This window comes from Schistocerca piceifrons, chromosome 4 (assembly GCF_021461385.2).
Source record: "Schistocerca piceifrons isolate TAMUIC-IGC-003096 chromosome 4, iqSchPice1.1, whole genome shotgun sequence".
NCBI classification, from domain to species: Eukaryota; Metazoa; Arthropoda; class Insecta; order Orthoptera; family Acrididae; genus Schistocerca; species Schistocerca piceifrons.
The window spans coordinates 730,629,877-730,636,666 of record NC_060141.1 but is presented as its reverse complement, the minus strand read 5'-3'; positions in this window follow the sequence as shown (position 1 = coordinate 730,636,666).

The window sequence follows — 6,790 nt, the reverse complement described above, 5'->3', positions numbered from 1 at the left end:
CCTGCACCTCTAACCGTTGTGTGCTACTTAAGCGATCTAGGTCGTAACAGGTACTGACGGGTCTCCTTTGGAAAAGTGCCAGTGCAGTCCTACATTTTGTAAGAAATCAGTTTCACTAGCAGACACTTTCCCGAGCTCCAAAGACACTCATACGCAGGGTTCTCTACGCGAAACAGGTTGAGTTCACTCAAACCTTGGACTGTCCATTTTAGCTTTGTGAGACAGACCGTGTTTCCTTCGGCCTGGTATGCAGCAATGCTAAAGTGGAGAGCAGTGCATCGGACTTCCTCATACCGTTCCATCGTCTAAAATGATTAAACTGACGAAGTAAACATGCATTTCAGGAATGAATATCTACACTTTAGTCCAAAAGCCGAAGGCTGATACACATACATTCGCACTCCAATGGCAACCAACTTCCTGTTACACCTGCACAATTACAACAGAAATCAGTTGCTGTGACAAGTACGCACTTCACTCACTAATCAAAATATCAATAATATAATTGTTTTTCTACTAGACTAAATCAAACGCGCTAAGTTTCCACTACACAGATCACAACATTATACATTTCTCGTGAATAATGATCTCAACATAAAATTCCTCCAACTTATTACCGGAAGCCATACTTTATTTAGAGTAATATGTCTTCTTACTCTCACACGTTAACCTGTTTCATAAATGAAACACTCTGTGTTCGTAATCTAAATAGTTCTTAAAGAGTACAGAATAAAAGTAACCACATCATAAACACATGCACATCCTTAACAACTAACAAGAACAAACAGACAAAATTGGTATACATATTGTATCATTTAGGAAGAGTAAATTCTCAATTAGCTCAAAAGGCCTTGTGAGTTAATGAACTTATAGGGTTGGATACATCTGAACGACCACCGGAGTATCTTGATGCTTTAGCATCTCTCCCCTTTACCAATTCCCTTCCCCCTTTCGTGCCTGTAACTGAGACACCGATTGAGATATGCTTTTGAATGGACGGACTCGTCTTACATGCACAACCATGGCACGTGTTCGACACTAAATGCAGATGTCAGTTCCACTACACGGTAAGACTCTAGGTACTGTGTAAGATATTTCTTTGTTTTCTCTTTTAGCGCGTAGTTGTTACCATTACCCACTGCCCAAAGTGGTTGTGGCTGTGGTTGCTGTGGAACTGGAGTAGCTACGCCAGGAGATTGGCGGCGTACTGAGTCGGCGAACTGCTGCTGCAAGTGGGCTAAACAAAACATCGGGCTGAAGCCATCTCCAGCATGTTTTATATAAAATTTTCGGGAGATTTAGCTCTAATCTCGACCGGAATTTATATTAAAATCTCTTAAGAACAAAAGTGTTCCCTGTAATGAGATATACGAAAGTTCTCACGAGCCTAAAGGTAAAAGTGGTTCTGATGCACATAACTATTGTACTATTTCACTCATCTCTTTTCCCAATAGAACTTGGTATTGTACTCCCCATTAACGGGTAATGATATTCCTCTGTCTTAATGTATCTGTCTTTGACAGGTTTTAACAGGAGATTCTCGATTGTGTCCTATTCTGAGCATCTTCCTTCAATGTTTGTAAGTTCTCCCTTTCCCAATGTCATCCATTACTCCAATTCTCTTCGTACCTCTTCTTCTCATTCATTCCACTTTTTCTTCATTAATTCTTTGTTGTAGTATACACACAGCCCAGATGATTTCCCCTTTCTGATCACTTACAGTAATCTTCTTTCTATCGTATTTTCTTCATTACATCCTCATTCTTAGCCGGCCGCGGTGGCTGTGCGGTTCTAGGCGCTTCAGTCCGGAACTGCGAGACTGCTACGGTCGCAGGTTCGAATCCTGCCTCAGGCATGGATGTGTGTGATGTCCTTAGGTTAGTTAGGTTTAAGTAGTTATAAGTTCGAGGGGACTGATGGCCTCAGATGTTAAGTCCCATAGTGCTCAGAGCCATTTGAACCGTTCTGAACCTCATTCTTAAGTCTGTCAGTCCATTTCACCTTAAAGATTCTTCTCCACAGTCACATTCCAAAACATTCTGAACATCTTTCTTCCTTTTAACTATCCACTAGTCACCGATGAATAACGCTACACTCCATACGTAACATTCAGTTCCCCCTGAGCAGCCACAGCGTACGGATCTCCGTACCGCCACGTTCACAGGAGCTCAGTCCGTCATTTCACCTGATGATGGCGACATGTATGATCGCCGAAATATTGTGCCGGTTGGACACTGCCGACCGGCAGTACACCCGTGGATGTTTTGATTATCAAATAAGCCGGCAAGAACACAAGAATCAAATTCAGTAAATTGTTTCGTCAGCTTCAGAGAAATTCATTTATAAATTTGGACAGCGTGGTCCAGAGGAGCAACTGCGATTTGGTGATAAGAACACGCTCGTGTTGCCACGTCAGCACCTGAGAAACCACCAGCAGCAATCAGGTGGTGCTTACTCGTATTTTCTGAAGATGACTTCTACATCAACCCGAAACCGGTCTGTAATAAAATATTTCTGCTACCTAAACTGTTGTTTTGATCGAGGAATATTTTTAGATGTTAACAACTGCTTCACTTTTTCGAATGCTGTCTTTGTCACAGATATCCTCCTCTCTACTTCTTCTATACAGCTTCGGTTCCATTTCTTTGATCTTTCCTGATACACAAAGCATTTTGCTTGATCTCTCTTTTATCCATCTAAGAATACGTTAAGTGGAGATTCCTTATTACATATTCCCATCATTTGTGTCTTTTCTATATTTATCCTTATTCCATGCTCCCGTGTATTTTGCAGACTTTATCCTTTCTCTACCAGTGACAATGCCTCTTTCGTCATTTATAGCCTAATCTATCAGCACTTCTCCATATATGTTGAACATGTTCGGTGACAGTGACAATCATTGCCTTACATCCCACCTATTTGTCATGTCATCTATCTCCTCACTCCCTATTCGGTCGTATTTTGCTTCGTGAACATCTTTTTTATTAACCTTCTAACTTCCAAGTCTGTACCAACATCTTCTAAAATTTTCAGCAGTATACTCCAGTTTATGAAAGCATCCTTCTATCGATAAAACAAATATACACCTCCCTGTTCATTTATCTCATACTCAGACAAATAATGACGTCTCCTGTTCTGTTACGCCTTCTGAGCCCGACTGTTCTTCCCCAGTATTTTGGTTTCAGTTGTCCTTTGTAATACTCTTTTTACAGCATTTGTAACATGACTGATAAAATTAATTGGTCTATAGTCTTTGCATTTTATTGCGTTGAACTTTATAGGTAAAGATACTACAATGCTCTATGGGAGATATTGAAGCCGGTTTCCAATCATAAATTCTGTTTAGTACCTCAGTGAATCTGGTTATTGAATTCGGACTTCTGACTTGCGGTGCCTCAGATCGAATTCTATAACAGCCCAATGCTTAACTCTCCAGAGCTCCTGAACTGCTTTCTCCAATTCCAATTTCAGGGAGGTGGTGCAGTGGCTAGCACACTGGACTCGCATTCGGGAGGACGACGGTACAATCCCGCTTCCGACCATCCTGATTTAGGTTTTCCGTGCTTTCCCTAAATCGCTCCAGGCAAATGCCGGGATGGTTCCTTTGAAAGGGCACGGCCGACTTCCGTCTCCGTCCTTCCCTAATCCGCTGAGACCGATGACCTCGCTGTCTGGTCTCCTTCCCCAAAAACAACCCAACCCAACCCATTTCTGTCTTCTTCATTGATATCCCGTGCATTTTCCAAAACTTGTCTGGTGTAGTCCATTTGTGCACCGTACAGTCCATCATGTGCACTGTTTAATCCATCAAAACTCACTTGTACTCTACTGTGGTTATTGTCTTCCCATGAATATATAACATTCAATTATTGCTTATTTTCTTTCTTCTCTTCTTATTACGGATTTCATTGTTCTGTACATTTCTTTGAGATTTCCATTTATCTCTCTGCTCATTATCTCCTCACTGATTTCTCTCTAGCCTCCTCAGTTATCTTTCTGACTGAATTCTTCAGTTTTCTGTACTTCTTCTGCCTCCTGCCGAATTTCCGTTTTTCCATCTCCTGTGTTTATCTGTTTTATCTGATGTAGTTCCTGTTACGAACTATTCTTAGACCTTATTATTTCCACCTCGCCTGTTTCCAGCTCTAATATTTCCAACATCGTATTTACAGTGGTATTCCACTCTTTATTAATTTCTGCACTTCTCCTTAGATGTTCCAGTTTATTTCGACGTAGTGATTGTACTCCTTCTTAATGTTCTCATTCTTCAATTTTTCCTACATTCCATTTTTTCGTTGTCATTCCTTAACATGTTTTAATGTTGTTCTAATATCTTATGTGCGTAAAATACGGCCTGTATCGTCATCTGCACCTGGAAAGCTTTCTGCCATCTTAACATTGTTTTGAATCTTTGATTAATTATCACAAAGTCCATTTGATTTCTGTCAATATATATACTTCGATCTTCGTTGATGGTGCTTATTAGTAACAATCCCGAGATCGAGATGTATACAGAAGAGTCTCAGTTCTCTCTCTCTTCCATTGGTCTTCCCATTTCCACGATCTCCAGTGTCGTTTCTTCTTCCCCTTACCACAACATTATTCCAGGCTATCATCATCACAGATGATATTTGTACTTTCCTCAACCTACCCAACATAAAATTGTCTTCTCAGAGGAGACTAACCTACATACTAAAAACATGGACCATGCGAAACCCAATTGTTTCTCTTCACAAGCGTTATCCTACTTACGACGGATAAAGGTAATTATCTGGATGCGATTGCGATAAATGTAGACTTAGAAGAGCTTTAGATTGAGTGTCCGTAGAGTACTTATTACAGGAAGTCGTTCTTGTGGAGTACCTAACTTCTGGCGTCTGGATTGACAACTCCGTGACACGAAAAATGCAACACTTTAAAATCAGTGTAATCCATAGTGACGGAAGTAATATCTAGTCTTCACCTAGGTAATGTAACGGGACCATTGCTATCTGAATTGCACATTAATGTCTTAGCGGCGTGTGTTAATGGCAATCTCAGACATTTTGCAGATGTTTATCTTTGGCGAAGTTTCATCCGACAATTTTAAGGTGCCACCCACTGATAAATAGTACTGAATAGTTGTTGTATAGTCACTAAATAAGAAGCCACCGGCTTATAAGCCAGCGACCTAATTGACGCGTATCTGGTAGCACCCATCCTCTGATTGTTTGTAAACGAGATACATATTGTAAATTACAGAAAATGTAAGTACACAAAAATTATCCAAGGGTGTGGGACTACAAGTATTGTCAAAATTGAACAGTAGAAAGTCACACTATTGACATTCTTACGACTGGATAACCCTGAAGAAAATGCAAGTCATCAGAGGGCGGTGATGCATACAAAAGTAGTACCACGTAGCAACAAAATCAGAATTATTTTCCCGTTTTATAATAAAAGTGATAAAGACATAAACATTTGGTACTACCACCTCGTTGGTAATACAAAATGATGCTTCCATATACCATATACACTCAAATCACATATTTATGTGTATTACAGTTCAATATAGTTGTAAAATAATTTGTTCTTTTCTATTTATTTATATGTGTGTTTATTGGAACTGCCTCTTTTCATTGTGCATAAGTCAATATTTCCATTCTAGGACCTCTCCTTTCTCTTCGCCCACATTGGCTCCATACTTAATGATTTTTACTCCTGAAGTTTCGGTGTTGTGAGACTGTTTTCTTATTCTCTCTGGTTCGTCCATGAAAAAAACTCTCTGAATTCTGTTCCTAAAAAAATTCCTTTTACGCGCGTTACGTATACTTGTTTTAGATAATTCAGTATCTGTGTAAAAGATGCTAGTGGTCTTTTCAGTTTCATGATTTGCTTTGCCAGTCATTTGTTATTCTTTCTATGAAAATGTCCAAAGAACGACATTCTTATTTCGTGCATTGTATTATGTTCTATATACGTTCATAGACTTAGGTCATGGCCAGTTGTAATTTGTTTCTGTTCCCACTGGACCAAGTATCCTCAGTTTTTTGTCTTTATTCGTAATTTAGTTTATGATACCTTTCCACAAGTCGACTAGAAGTTACGAATGAAACTCGCAGAATATCATGGCTGTTAAAGACGCCATACTGTGAACTAAGGAGTTCCTCTGTGCATAGCGTCTGCCTTAATACGCATCTTCGATATGTAATTCAACATCTGGTCTATAAGAACAGAATATGTCACAGACATGTCAGATATACACACATCAAAAAATGTTTTGCATCACCTCGGTTCCGAGGCAGCCGGAACCTGTACAGAAAATTGGAATAGACATCAACACAAACATTATTTCTGCCCTTTATATTGGTCATGAAAATAACACATTCCATGATGCCACCATACAGCGAGACCTTCAGAGGTGGTAGTCCAGATTGCTGTACACACCGGTAACTCTTATACTCAGTAGCACGTCCTCTTGCATTGATGCATGCCTCTGTTCGTCGTGGCACAGTATCCACAAGTTCATCAACGCACTGTTGGTCCAGATTGTCCCACTCCTCAAGGGCGATTCGCCGTAGATCCCTCAGAGTGGTTGGTGGGTCATGTCGTCCGTAAACAGCACATTTCAACCTATCCCAGGCATGTTCGACAGGGTTCGTGTTTGGAGAACATACTGGCCACTCTAGTCGAGCGATGTTGTTATCCTGAAGGAAGTAATTTACAAGATATGCACGAAGGGGGTGCGAATTATCGTCAATGAAGACGAATGCCTCGCTAATACGCTGCCGATATTGTTGCACTATCGGTC